The 14,484-nt window shown below is 42.2% G+C and overlaps 1 long non-coding RNA gene across 1 annotated transcript in view; it reads left to right on the plus strand.

Moving 5' to 3' along the window:
• LOC132648953 (uncharacterized) overlaps positions 1–14,484 on the plus strand; it is an 86,510-nt gene that overhangs the window by 7,234 nt on the left and 64,792 nt on the right. The window contains exons 2-3 of the long non-coding RNA XR_009587352.1: positions 8,770–8,892; positions 10,505–10,571. This is a non-coding gene — a long non-coding RNA (uncharacterized LOC132648953). The remainder of the gene's footprint in view (positions 1–8,769; positions 8,893–10,504; positions 10,572–14,484) is intronic.

A 14,484-nucleotide genomic window follows, 5' to 3' on the forward strand; every position in this document is an offset into this window, starting at 1 on the left:
GGGCCCTGGTTCCCATTGCTTTATTTCAACCAGAGAAGCTTTAAATTAATCTTCTTTATCATATCAATTAATCAATTAATTAAATTCTAAAGACAGGATCTCATTCCAAAGTCCAGGATGGCCTTAAATGCCTGACAATACTACTTTTATCTCCCTAGTGCTGGGATTACAAAACACAGCCCAGTACTTTCATCTCTCATGTATTTTGGTTCTCTGTGCTTCTAAAATAATAAAAAGCCACAACTCCTGCATTTCTTCTTCTTTGCATTCATCTCCTAAAATGCCCAAGTTGTTAGATTACATCTATCATCGATTGCTCAGTTCTGGTTTCTTTAGCTTTTGAAAAAATGCAATAATCCTCACCCCTTGCTCAGAATTCAAATACATATTGGCTCTGTAAAACTTTCTGGGTCATCTTTTTAATGTGTGGGTTAAAAAAAGAAGATAAGCAAGTGAAATCAAGAAATAGCTCAGCACTTATTTAAGGAGTTCCTGAGAATGGACTATGCATTCCACAGAGACACAGACAGGCACAGCAGACCAAAGTCCCTTGGGCTTAGTAAAGTGGCCGTAAGTCTTAATGACAGAAAAATCTATATATGGTGGATTTTAAAAGATGAAAGTCTAAGGCGGGCCAGTACAATAGCTCTGTGGCTTCTCTCTGAGAGGGGTTGAATCTGTGTCCTTTTGTGAGTTTCCCTAGTAACAGATTTGGGTTTCCACAACTACACTCCTCTGTCCGAGCAGTTTTCTTCTCGTCTTAGCCAGTTCGGTGACGCTCTAACAAAACATACAAGGCTGTGTAACCTGTACGGGGAAAAAGACGCATCTCTGTAAACAGTTTGGGGAACTGAGAGTCTAAGGTTGTCTGGGCTTGTCTACTAGACTTCAGTTAGGTCACGGCATGGAGAATGACGTCATGGCAGAAAGTAGTGTGAAGGGCAGACAGAGGCCACAGGATGCGCTACAGGATGGACGAGACTGAGAGGATCTTGCTCTGTTTATTATGATCTGTTTTGCAAGGTAGAACTAAGTAATCCATTCCTACCAGGCCCGACACACACCATAACCCACTCCCGAGGGTGCTGCGCCTGGGACCTAATACACTCCGCCTCCTGGAGGTTCCCCCCTTCTACACAGCCTGGCGCGGATGTTTCCAGAACCCTGAGCACTGGGAAAAAAGGCCCATCTAAGCCACAGCCCTCTCCGTTGGTCCGCAGTCCTATGCCTCGGTCCTCCTCCTCTTTGCTGTCAGCACTCCGCCTTTTCTGGCTTATCTCCCCAATCCCAGGCACCTCCACTTGTTTTGCTTCATTTTGATAGCTCAGAGGCAGCATTTATTTAAGAAGTTCCCGAGAACAGGACGGTGCATTCCACAGAACCGATGGCGGTTTACTAGCCTCAGTCTAACTTGCCAGGATAATTGTTCTCTTAGGTAAAGTGATCCTCAGAAGGTTGGAGAAGAGATTTAGGGGTGGGTGGTCCTGGGGATTTCATGAAAAGATAACCTTGGGAGCTATGAGGAAAAAAAGATGTATACATAATTTATATATTAATATGTATACACATATTATATGATAATATATAAATAATAATTATATTACATATAATATATAATGTATTACATCATATCATATTACACATGTATGTATTTTTTTTTATCTAGTCCAGGGAACATTTTCTTGGTTATGGAAGCTTAAAGACTATAAAAAGCTCAGAATTTCCCTCCACATTATGGAATACATGCTGGAGCTAAAGCCACAAACTCAGGCCAGGGGTGGACCCAGAGGCGAGTGAGTGGGAGTGCATAGGTGTGAGGGGGATTTTACAGAGAAAAATGGGAGAACGTAGGCATAACTTGGGAGACATATTGTTGGGAAAATGACTCAAATGCTTAGAGAAGTGCAGGACCAGGGAAAATCCCCAGAGAGTATAATTTAGTTAACTTTAGGAATTTAAAGGGCAGAGAGCGGGGCTTCCCAAAGGTCAGACTGCAGGTGGAGACTTTGGAGAAGTAAAATCTCTGTTTTTCTGTGAGATTGGGGAAGGTGAACTATTAGGGACTGCCTGAAACCTATTGGCATTCAGATGTGGGGTCAGTTCTTGCGTCTCTAGTTCCTTCAGGATGGGGCCCGTGCTCACCCTTGGCCTCCTCTTATGCTGTTTCCCATGCCCGACTCTGCGACCTTGGCTCTGTGAAGCACAGGGCTATGGCCACCATGCTCGGCTTGCCTCCAGGTGGGAGCCTTCTTTTGTGTGTTGTTTTCATTATAGTGAGCTATAAATCTTTGCTTAAAGAATGTGTTTCTACGCCAAACCCAGTCTCTGGACTATGAGATGTGATCTGTTTGTGCTGGTGACCTCAGGCTGATAATCTTAAAAAAAAGCAAAAAACAAAAAACAACATTTATTTGTTAACTGTGTGTGTGTGTGTGTGTCCAATAGTCCATACATATAAGGACACCAAAGGAGAACATTTGATGTCCGACTCTACCATTCTTTGCCTGTTCATTTGAGACAGTGTCCCTCACTGAATCTGAAGGTAGCTGGCTGCCACCGAGCTCCAACAACCCTCCTAGCCTCACGGGAGACAAGGATCCCCAGTCCTCGCCATAAGAACCTTGACTCTATCAACTGTAGGCATGAGACCATAAATAAATTCTTCCCAGAGCCCAGCCTTGGTTTGACCACATGAGTCCTGGTACAGAAGAAACAGTCCCTGGACTGTTACAGATCTTCGGACCTTAAAGGACGAGAAGTGTTTTTGTTTGTCAAACAGCGATAGACCACTGGTTTTGCTCGTTTCTGGAGTTTTATTGCAGCCTTACCCCATACAGCACTGTGTAACTGGTAGCATCATGAGAAAAGATTTCAGGAGGGTTTGTTTATTTTTAGTTTAATTAAAAAAAAATTCCACTTAGATTTCCATCCCCTCTGTTGGGAACAGTACTGTGGGTGGTACTATTGATAGAATTCCCACAGATATTATTTTTTGCTATCAGGATCTCCTCCCCAAACCCCAACAAAGGGCCTTCGATTCCGTAGCTGGTAGGCACAGGCACGGATCTGTTGGCAAGCTAGCTTGAGAACCAGTTCTGGCCAGTGAGGTGTAAGCAGAAATCTATCTGGATAGTTAGTCACTGTTCACATCTGTATTTCTTGTAGAGAAATATATTTATATTTGTTCAAACTATGCTGTATTGATTGTGTGCTTTTTTCTTTTAACCACTGCAAAAATACCTGACACAGGCCAGAGAGATGGCTCAGCAGCTTATTCTGCAAGCCTGAAGACCTACGTTGGATCTCAGGAACCCACACAAAGGTTGAAGAAGAGAACTGATTCCACAAAGTTGTCCTCTGACCTCCATGTGTGTGGGGTGGCATAGATGACCACACACATGTAATACACACACACACCAGCAGTAATAATGCCTGATACTTATTATTTGTTTTATTTATCAACAAGAAGAGACTTACTGAGCATACAGTTTGGGAGACGGTTGTATTCAAAGTACAAATGGCTAAGCCTGGGCTCCTTGGGAGGATCCTCCTTCTTCATGGTGTTAATAGCAGTGGTGAGAGTGCTGGGCCTGAGCAAACAGAAGATTATATCTTAAGCCAGGAGTAAAGAAAGCATGGGAAAGTCCAGGTTTGTTTGAATGATAGTGCTTTTTAGAGAACATCTGAATAGTCTAAGAACCTCTCACTAGGACACATCTCTTTAAAAATACACACCACCTCCAAATACAGCCACCCTGGGAACCAAGATTTCAATCACATTGGACCTTTGAAGGGAGGCTTGAACCACACCTCCAACATAATTATGGCTAGGTTTTAATGAGCTGTAGCTAACAGAATATTTGTCTGACAGAGAATTTGGGCTTTAAAAACGGAAAGAGATGAAAAACTTAAAATGGTAGGTCAGAATGGCGCTTAAGGATCCAGCTCCCTTAAAGTAGAAGCAGTTAACAGAACAAACACTTGGGCCATCGGTTGGTACATCTATCTTTGACTATGGATCATGGGTTGACTGGGGTTGCAGTGACATGGAAAGCAGAGAGAAACATTTAGGATGTTTATGCGTGCTGGCTTATTTTAATGGCTGCTAGGAAAAAAAAATCCTACAATGAAATGCTAGGTAGCTAACCTGTAATCAAAGAGTGGGGAAGGTATGATTTTATTTAGGAAGGTCCTCCCTAAGTTTACATGACCTTTGGCCCACATGAATGGAATCTCATTCTTTGAAGTCTTGCAGGCTGAAGAAGGATTTGGTAGTCCAAGTTAGGACAAGCAGAGGTAGGAAAGTGGCACTTTTGAGACTGATAAAACCAGAGCTTCCCAGCACAAAGCTCTGATTGTGTGAGTTAAAGACTGAAGGATTTGGAAGAGTGTAGGGTCTAGCAGGAGGGCGGCAAGAATTCTTAGCCTCAAAGACTGTGTCTAGACAAGATCTTTAGCTGTGGTTACTAATGCGGGGAATCGACCAGGAGCAAATACACGGCACCTAGTGAATTTTTGAGAAGCACTTTATTGTGAAAGATACCTTGAGCCTCGCCAACAATGGCATGTAATTATCCAACCCCAAAGACAATCCCTGGTTATACAAACTTGTATCGATACGCAGGCGGGTTGCTAAAACTAGGAAATAACTTTCTCCTGAATGTCCACTTATATACAGGCTTTGAAAGCAATTATTAAAAGAATATTGTATCCTATCTGAGGCCATGGGAAGAAAATAGGGAGCCTTTTCATAAATGATAGGGCCAGCAAGTGAGAGATTGACCCATTAAAGATTCTCTGCTGAGAGGGCAGGAAACGAAGAGTTTTTATTTTGATATTTTCCGGTCATTATATATTAGCTATTTGGGAAGGAGGTAGCCTGTTTTGTTAGAGAAATGTGTCTGAGCCAGGTGAACTATTATGTGCCTGCGATCAAACACAGAAAGACCATGAACCTGGGCTGTGTAGTGAGACCCGACAATTAAGTAAATAAAACAAAATTATACAAATATATAAAAATAAAACACGAAACTATTTCTGGAACAAACAAAGAAGAGTGAGCATGTAGAGAAACTAGGTTTTGCCTTAGTTATGTGCAGCTTTGTGCTTTCTTCTCTCGGGGGGAAGGGGAGGAAGAAGGACATCTATATGAACTTTGTAGGTAGGATGTATATGGGCTGCAAAGAAGTGGCATAAACATTTAGTTGACTGATAAAAGTACTGGAGTCAGCTTTCCATGTTCACAAGTTCCATATTGGACTCAAGAGATCATGGGTAGAACTATTCAGAAAAAAGTCATAGCTGTCTTCAGCATCCTTAGGTTTATTTTCCTTGTTGTTTCCTGCTTAGTAAACTATCTACACAGCATCTGCCCTGCATGAGGTAAATCATCTAGAGATGATTTTGACTATATAGGAGGATGTGTTCACACTATGGATCTTCTTATAAACAGTTTGCTCCCCCCGCCCCCATGGATCTTAGTATATGCAAAGGGGTCTTGGAAGCAAGTTTCTGTGGGTGATGATGGATGACTGTAATTCTGTAAACTTCTTCCATGTGAAGACATCCCAGATGTCTGAGTCCCCAGACCCTACAATTTGTTCTGATTCTTTTCTGGTAGAAGTCCTTTGACTGCATGCACAGCAATCTTAGTTACAGAGATTGATGTGGCCATCCAATTCCAGTTTAGGCAATGATGCAAAGGAGGGTCACACAGTTCTGTCTAGATATATGTACTACCATTTCCAAACTAATATCAGAAACAACTTAAGTATAAATATGTTATATTTAATAAGCAATCACTTTCTATTTTCTGTTGACGCTTACTCTTTATTTATTGTGAGACAGGATCTCGTGGAGCCCAAAGTGCCCTGGAATTCACTGTGAAGCTGAGATTGACTTTGAACTCCTGACCTTCCTACCTCAGCCTCCCAAACATTGAGCTTACAAGCCTATGCCACCACACTTGGCAAACCACCGTTTTACAACTAGCCTTTCATTTTGTTTTTATTTTTATTTTTTAGAGGCAAATATTGGTAAGCGATGTGACTGTACATCTATAGCGCTCTTGTTTGCTACAGCAAGGAATCACCAAAGCACCTTGTATTGTTCAAGTCAGGCCCTTCCCTTTGGGTTTGTAAAGTTTTATTAGAAGATATCTATTCCAGTCCCTCCTTCTTTCTCTCTCACACACATAGCACAACAACGACAGCTACTTCCTATCACAATGGGAAATTGAGTGATAGCAATGAAAGCCACACAGCCTCCCAAAGCCAGTGCTATCTTTATCTAACCTGCTATAGAAAAAGTTTATGGCTTCACATCTGAAGAGTTGTCTGTAGAAATAAGAGCTAAGTGGGATAAAAATGTCATTCATTTTAATAATGTTTTACTTACTTTTAAAAAAAAATCATAGTTACTTCCTGTGCATGTGGGTTTCCAGACATTCCAGAGCACACTTGCAGGAATAAGAGGACAACTTTCAAAGATGATCTCTCACCTTCCACCATGGCGGGGGTACTTGGGGATAGAACGAACTGTGGCCATCATCGTTGGTGGCAAGTGCCTTTACCCACTGAGCCATCACCTGATTTTCAATAATATTTCGGACATTTTGCCCGAATGATCAGGATGTATGAATCATCCGTCCTTGTCGTCCTCACATACTGAAGTCCTGAGTCTTGGAATCTGCAGAGGAAGGCTCTGGAGATAGGAGCTGTTAGCTATTTCCCTGTCTCCTTTTTGACGGCTCGTCTGATCCACCTTTAAATGGAAACTAGTTCCTGTCTGGGATTTCCTACAGGCTCCCCAGAGTAACTAAGAAGATGAGGAAGAGTGTGAGGTCTCTGGAGGCTGTTTAGGGAACTAAGTGCCACTGACCAGAAGACTCTCCTGTCCTGCAAATGGTGTCAGCTCTGGAAATGAGACATCTGTACTCAGGCTCTCAGTCACCCTTCCACTTCTTATTTGACCCAGATGAATTTCTCTCTAGCACCAAGACTCTAAACTACTAAGCTCTCAGTAGGTCAGAATTTGGTGGTACGTACCTTTCACCATAGAACTTGGAAGGAGAAAGAAGAATGGTCATGAGTTAGAGGTCAGCCTGGGCTACATAGAAATTTCAAGCTTGAGCTGCATTGTGAGACTCTAGCCCCAACAACTGAAAAGCAACAGATAAACAAACAAACAAAAACAAAAAACCAAAAAAGCCAAACCAAAACCAGAAAGCAAAACAGAAACACTTCATAAATGGCATAAACACTTTAAACCATTTGGCATAAACACTTTAAACTCTTGAGAGGCATGATTTTAAGACTGAGATGGCAAATGTAGTTCCTTGTTATTCTTTTCTGCTAGATTGGGGTTCCTCAATCCTGGTACCTGAAAACCTGCCACAGATCTTTAATAAGCACAGGATGCTGCAGGATCTGAAGCCCAGGACTGAGCTAGCCATAAGGAGACGATCTTTAGGTGGTTCTCTATCCAGTCAGTTAGCCATGACATGCATCTGTCTTCTCTATTTCCTGTTTAAGGTTCATGTATTCTAGTCTCACTGTCTGTGAAACACACAAATAAAAGGAACAAACAAGGCCAATAGTTCCCAAATACCAAGGAGTCAGGGAGGCTGTAACAAAGTAAGAGGAGAGCTGATAAAATTCTCTCTGCAAGGTCTCCACCACCGGATGGATTCTGATGGGTCCGATCTTGGGTCTGGACTTCTTTGTATTTAGTTACAGTTCTTTCCAAGCTGGTAAATAAACCAGAGAAGGTATGTTTTAACCTTTGGCTGGGGATATAGCCCAGTCAATGAAGGGCTTTCCTGGCCTGCATGTAGCTCTTGGTTCAACGCCTAGCACAGCACAAAGATGGGATGTGGTGGTGCTTACCTGTAATTTCAGCAGTCTGGAAGCAGAGGCAAAAGGATCAGAAGTTTAAGGCCAGAGTCCAAGATATTTCTGAGGGTACGATAGTGGTGTGTGTGTGTGTGTGTGTGTGTGTGTATACATATATATGTGTATGTTTATATATGTACACACGTACACACACACACACACACACATATATATATACTTAATATTTCAAGTTTTTCCTCTGCTACACAGCAAGTTCAACAAGATTGAGGCCAGGTGGAGATATAAACTAACCAACAAATAAACACAACAACAACAAAACAACAACAAAAAAAACAGCTCAGGTTGTCCCTAGCACAGAGCTGGAGCAGGAGCCAGAATCCCAGTGACCTTTGACCTACCTACGTGGAGGATGTGAAGGCTTATGATTAATTCAGTGAGAAATAGGTCCCAGCTCTAAGTCATTATGAAAGGGCAGCTTGTGCTCTAGTGTTAGGAAATGATGAAAGGAGTGCCATTAGCCAAAGGAGTGAGCCTCAATTAGATGTTATTTGGTAAAAATATTGCTTACCTGGTTTACCCCTCAGGAAAGGCTGCAATCAAATGCCAAAGCTGTTTAATTATTTATTCTCTGTAATTCCTGGGGGCTTCTGCCTTCATGCAGCCTTTTCATACTCAGCCATGAGTTCTAATTAAAAGGAGTAAAACCTTGTGATCAAATGAGTCAGTTTATTCAAGTACGTATGATTTATACTTATGAAAAGCAACTATTATTTGTGTATGTACTTTAATGTATTTTATGCCCATGCACATACACGCCATGATCTGCCCTTGATTTCATTACTAACCAGTTACTTTTTAATTTCAGAATTAATAGTTTCATTTCCTCACTCGTTCTCTTGTTCATGTATTCATCCAGCACACGGTTTTCAAATCAGCTGCGTGCCAGAGAAGCTTTGCCCCAGCGCACAGGCAGTGAACAGGCCCACGGTGTTCGAGGATTACACTCTACTTGGAGAAACGGTACATAAGTCAGCTATAAGTAAGCAACTAAAGTATTAATGGGGACTGGGAGGGGCATGGTGGCACACTCCTTTACTATCAGCACTCTGGAGGCAGAGGCAGGCAGATCTCTGTGAGTTCAAGGCCAGCCTGATCTACATTGTGAGCTCCAGAATAGTAAGACCCTATCTTAAATATATATGGAAAATAACAAGGTGAAATATATATCTGGAAAATAATAAGGGGAAATAATAAGGCAAGTGGGGAAAAAGTCATGGAATCTGGAGCTCATATGGGTGTCAGGAAAGGCCACTGTGCTAAGGCAGCATTTTAACATATTTTATTAGCATATATTAGTTATATGTAGCAGTAGATTTCATCATGACATTTTAACACAGGTATATAATGCATTTTGGTCACAGCCACCTCTGCTGATCCTCTCATCTTTCCCATTCTGGAGAATATTGTTCCTTTTCCCAGCTGGCTCTCCCCTCTGCTTCCGTGGTGTGTGTGTGTGTGTGTGTGTGTGTGTGTGTGTGTGTGTGTCTGTGACCCAGAAAGCTTCATTAAGTTTGTTTATAGGCGTGTGGGTGAGAGTTTGTTTTTAGAAGCATGGGTGCCTGTTAAGGTAATATTTTAGTGACTATCTGAAGAAAGTGGGGTGGGGGGAAGTCATGGCAAGAACTGAAAGAGGGGTGTTGTACAGAGTACACAGCTGGTGCTAACTTCCGGTGGCAGGAGTGTGCTGGGTGTGATCTGTGAACAGCAAGCAGCCAAGGTGGATTGTGGGAAGAGAGCAGAGGTAAGGGGTAGAGATGTACCGCGAGTAAGCAAGCATCTGTCAGGCTCGGCTTGCTGTTTGGTTGGGAGGGTACTGAAGATTTGACCCAGGGTTTGTGATGTTTGGCCTTTTACAATCTGAGGGCCTTTTGTGTGTAAAGAAACACACAACTGAAAACAAAACTAAATACTTACCAAATGACGGGGAATTCTAAACAAGCCAGGAAAAGTAAAATAGAAGTAACAGTATGCTTTTACTACTTAAGTTACCTCCATGTTTTACTTTTCTTCCCTTCATTAGTACAAGGTAAAAATCTCATGGATTGCCCCTTTGTATTACCTGCTAATGTTATTTTGTATAGGAAGCGTAAACACATAATAAGAGATTTCTCTTCTTTGATTATAATTTGCCCTTTTATTGTTTATCAGGTAGAAACACTTTAGCCATCCATGGTGGTTGTAATGGGGACTGAATGATCAAGATGTCCAGCTCTCGGCCACACGAGACCCTGTCTCAAAAAGATAAATGAAACCAGAAAAAAAAAAATCTCTTGAGTTTTGCAACTTACAATGTATATTAGTAGTTTTGTGAACAATTTTAAGGATTGTGTTCCATCTGGGAAAACTCTCAGATTCCTTTTCCATGCAAACTACCCAATTTATAAGCCGCTTGTGGTTGCACATGCCTGTGATCCTACTCCTGAAGATGCTTGCACAGGAAGGTCATGCGTGTTTGAGGCCATCCTGGACTACATCCTGAGACTTTGTCTCAGAGAAGAAAAACAGAACCAACAGCCAAAATAAATTCTGTAAAACGTTCACAGTGCACCTTCTTGGTTCTAGTCATTTTCAATTCTTCTCTTTCCTATTAGCCACATAGTTCTGGCCCGATGAAGACAAATTCCTCTATTGTGACCTCTTAAGCCTGAATGTCACGAGGTAAGCTGGCTCCCGGGGTGGCAGATAAAATCCTGGAATCCATCTCTCTACCAGCAAAGGCTTCCCTTTGGAGCAGTGGTTCTCAACCAAGGAGTCATGGCCCCTGTTGGGGGTTGAACGATCTTTCACAGGGGTTCCCTAAGACCATCCTGCATTTCAGATATTTACCTGACAATTCATAAGAGTAGCAAAATCACAGTTACAAAGTAGCAACAAAAATAATTTTATGGTTGGGGGTCAGCACAACCTGAGGGACTCTATTAAAGGGTCGTAGCATTAGCAAGGTGGAGAACCACCGCCCGAGGGAAACTGAGTCACAAGCACTGACCCAGGCTGAGTGCTTGTTTGACTTAATGCCATCACTGGGCTCCAGTGCAGGTATTGGTTCTAGCAGTGCAGGAAAGGGCCCTGTGGCGAGTCTACAGGGTGAGGGACTGAGGATGAGCACACGGAGCTGGGAGAATGTGAGGAGGCTTAAGGGCGTGCTGCAAAGGGAAAGCCAGAACACAGACGTAATGCATTCTGTGAGTCCCAGGAAAACTGACTGCCTGAGCCACAGGGCTACAGATGCGTTTCCTGGTAAGTCATGCCCACCCACCTCATGTAAGTTTCCCTTTCTAATGATCGCCGATTCAGCATCTGTAACGTGCTTTTCAGCTTTTAGCCTTGCTGGGAGTTCAAATGTCACCGACAGCATCTTCCTTGCTTCTTTTCCTGTTTGCTGCTGTGGGAGCGCTTGCAGGGATGGCCAGGCAGCCATCCTTTGCTAAGAATTAGATTGAGAAGTTCCTGAGGGACTCTTCTTATTACTTAAAACCATTTTTTTTGGGGGGGTGTGTGTTTGGGTGGGGTGGGCAGGTACAGCAACACACTTCAGCTTCCGGAATGAGGCAGGAGGAACTCAAGTTTGAAACCACCCTGCTTCAATAAGTACATAAATAAATAAGTAGCTTTTCGGTGCCTGGCAATTTAACACTTTGCTTTGTTAAATATTCCTTTGCCCCATGAACTGTTTGACTTACCCCTTCAAGGCCTTTATTGCTTGATAACCTTATCCCATTTATTTGGGAGTTAGCTTTACGATGTATTGTCTTAGACTGGGAATTAGGAAACCTTGCTTGTAAAAGGTCATGTAGTTCAGTCTTTGTGAGCCAGACGGATTCTGTCAGAAGGATACAGCAAGACTGTTATGTGGCTGAAGTGGCCACAGATAACTATGTAAACAAATAGGCAGGCTGCGCTCCAATATGGTTGTATTTACATAAGCAGACCCTGGACCGCAAGTCATAGTTGGCTAAGCCCTGCTTTAGAGCCGACTTCTAGCTCTCTGTTTCAAATCTCAAGTGCAACATCCACGAGCCTGGCATCTCTGTCTTCAGAATAATGGCTCCTGTTTACCTCACAGAATCACTGTGAGGGCCAAGCGAGATGATAGTTATGGAAGTCAGTAATCACACTGAAAGTAGCGTGCATCTGTCTTTTTTTCTCTCTCCCCCTATGACATGATAATACTTCTTAGCCTTGTTCTCAAAATTCGCATATAAGCAACCACAGTGGGAAATTATAAGGGCTTTTGCTGTCATGTCTGTACCCCAGGGCTTTGCACTGAATATTGGCTCCCTGCAGCATCTGGAAACTAGTAAGACCTGGGGTAACAGCAGGTTGTGTTAGTCTTTAGTTTGAAGAGAGGGGATAACCCGTTACAGTCTTGAAAGATAATCAAAGGACAGAGTGGAAATGTCAGGGCATTTCCTGAGGTCTGGAGGACTTACATGGATGGAAACACGTCTTTTAACGAGGGGCTTGGTTGGTACCTGGCTAAGGACCATGGCACAGCAGTTTAGGATTGGTGGGCACAGTGTGTAAGATGCTGAAGAAATGTTCAGAGAGTCTTGCAGGATATCCTGTCATTTAATAGTTTCTACTGAAGAGCTGATGGGTCCTCCAGGAAGTTGCTGAACTGGAAAGCCCTTTGTAACTTTTGGTTTTATGGACAGATATCCTGAAATAGTAAAGTTATATGGTGAACACGTTGGAATAGTAAAGTCGTGTCATAATTAGGAAGCTGTGCAGACACATCTGGCCTCACACATGTGCACACACCTGTAAAATATGCGAACCACTTCTGCTTTCCTCTTATATGTATTCCATTGCCTTGTTTTTCATCTCCATTTAGATGTCTTCTTCTCCCTCACAGTCTCTTTTCAAGTTCAATAACATGTGCATTAGGCCCACAGATCTCTCTCTCCGCCCCCTCATGTGTGTGTGTGTGTGTGTGTGTGTGTATGTATGTTTGTGTGTAAATTTTGAATCTAGGTTCTGCATGTAAACGAAAACATGTAGCATTTGTCTTTTTGAGTCTGGCTTAGTTTGCTCAGCATAAATATTTCTAATGCCATTAACTTCCTGCAAACATCATGATTTCACTTTTTTATTGCAGCTGATAAAACTCAATTGTGTGCACACAGCACAGCTACTTTACCCATTCATCTGTTGATGGACATGCAGGCTGGTTCCATCTTCCAATTATCATGAATAGTGCAGCAGTAAATGTGGATGCTGAAAAACCTCAGTGATGTATTGACTTAAAGTTCTTTCATTGTGTGTCCAAGAGTGGTTCAGCCATATTACATAGTAGTTCTCGTTTCAGTTTTTTGAGGAACCTCCATATTGAGTTCCACAATGGGAGATCTGGCTTTGAGAATTTGTTATTTATAGAAAAGGAATAGTTTTGAGACAGAATGTCATGGAGCTCAGGCTGGTGTTGAACTTGCTGTGTAGCTAAGGGTGACTTTGAACCTCTAATCCTTTTGCCTTTACCTCCAAGAGTGCTGGGACCAGAGCGCTAGGTGCCACAAAGTCCAATTTTAAATATAGTGCTGTGGGATTAAATCCAGAGCTTCATTTAGTAAACACTATACTGACTGAGGTATGGCCACATTCCCCAGAATGTTACTTTTTAATTTAATAGAATAAGTGTTCATGGTAGGGAAAATAATACATCCATTAAAACGAGAAGACATAGCAATGTCTTCACCGCAAGGTGAAATTCCAAAGATATAGATATGAAAGAGTCAAAAAATCCAGACACAGAAACTGACCTTCATTAAAAGGAAGAACTTCTAGCACTAGAGAGATGGCTCAGCTGTGAAGAACACTTGCTTCCAGCACCCATGTGGTGGCTAACAACCATTTGTAACTCCAGGTCCAGGGTATCCGATGTCATCTTCTGGCCTCTTTGGGCACTGCAAGCTCATGATACACATACAAACAGGCAGGCAAAGCTCATATAATTTTTAAAAATTAAGAAGAAAAAAAGAATTTCCTGTTTTGGAGGAGCAGACTAAAGGAATGGTAGACAGGCCAAGAAAAAAGATAGAAAGATAAAAAAAAAAAACTTTAGGGGGCTGTTGTCTGTTTTGTGGGAAGTTGTCATAGGTCACCAAAGCTTGGGGGGGGAATAATATTTATCTCAAATTTTAGTTGTTTTCATTGCTGTGATCTTGCAGAGAATTTAGCCTGCTATCGGCTAGAAGCATAGTCCTCAGGACTGTCCTCATTTCTGACACAAACCACAAGTTCAACGGGTTCCCTAAGCCACCGTTAATCTCACCATTTAGCTAGAAACACCCCTAAAGGCCAGAAAGCTTTTCCACCCATGGTGATCCTTGTTTTCTGGGAAGGATTCAGACTAACATGAGCCATGAGAAGAAGCAGACATGTATTAACACGGAAGTGACCAACATGGCTCTCCCATGATCCTTTTCTTGTAGACATGGGACATCAGCCCACTGGCATATGGGTGACAATATCTATGCAGAAAGCATTATCAGAAAGAGAAGTCCAGCCTAGACTTAGTTCCAAGAGTCTTTTTTTTTTTAAATGGATCTCTGTTGTATAGTCTTGATGGATC

Source organism: Meriones unguiculatus, chromosome 18 (genome assembly GCF_030254825.1).
Source record: "Meriones unguiculatus strain TT.TT164.6M chromosome 18, Bangor_MerUng_6.1, whole genome shotgun sequence".
In the NCBI taxonomy this organism is placed as follows: domain Eukaryota; kingdom Metazoa; phylum Chordata; class Mammalia; order Rodentia; family Muridae; genus Meriones; species Meriones unguiculatus.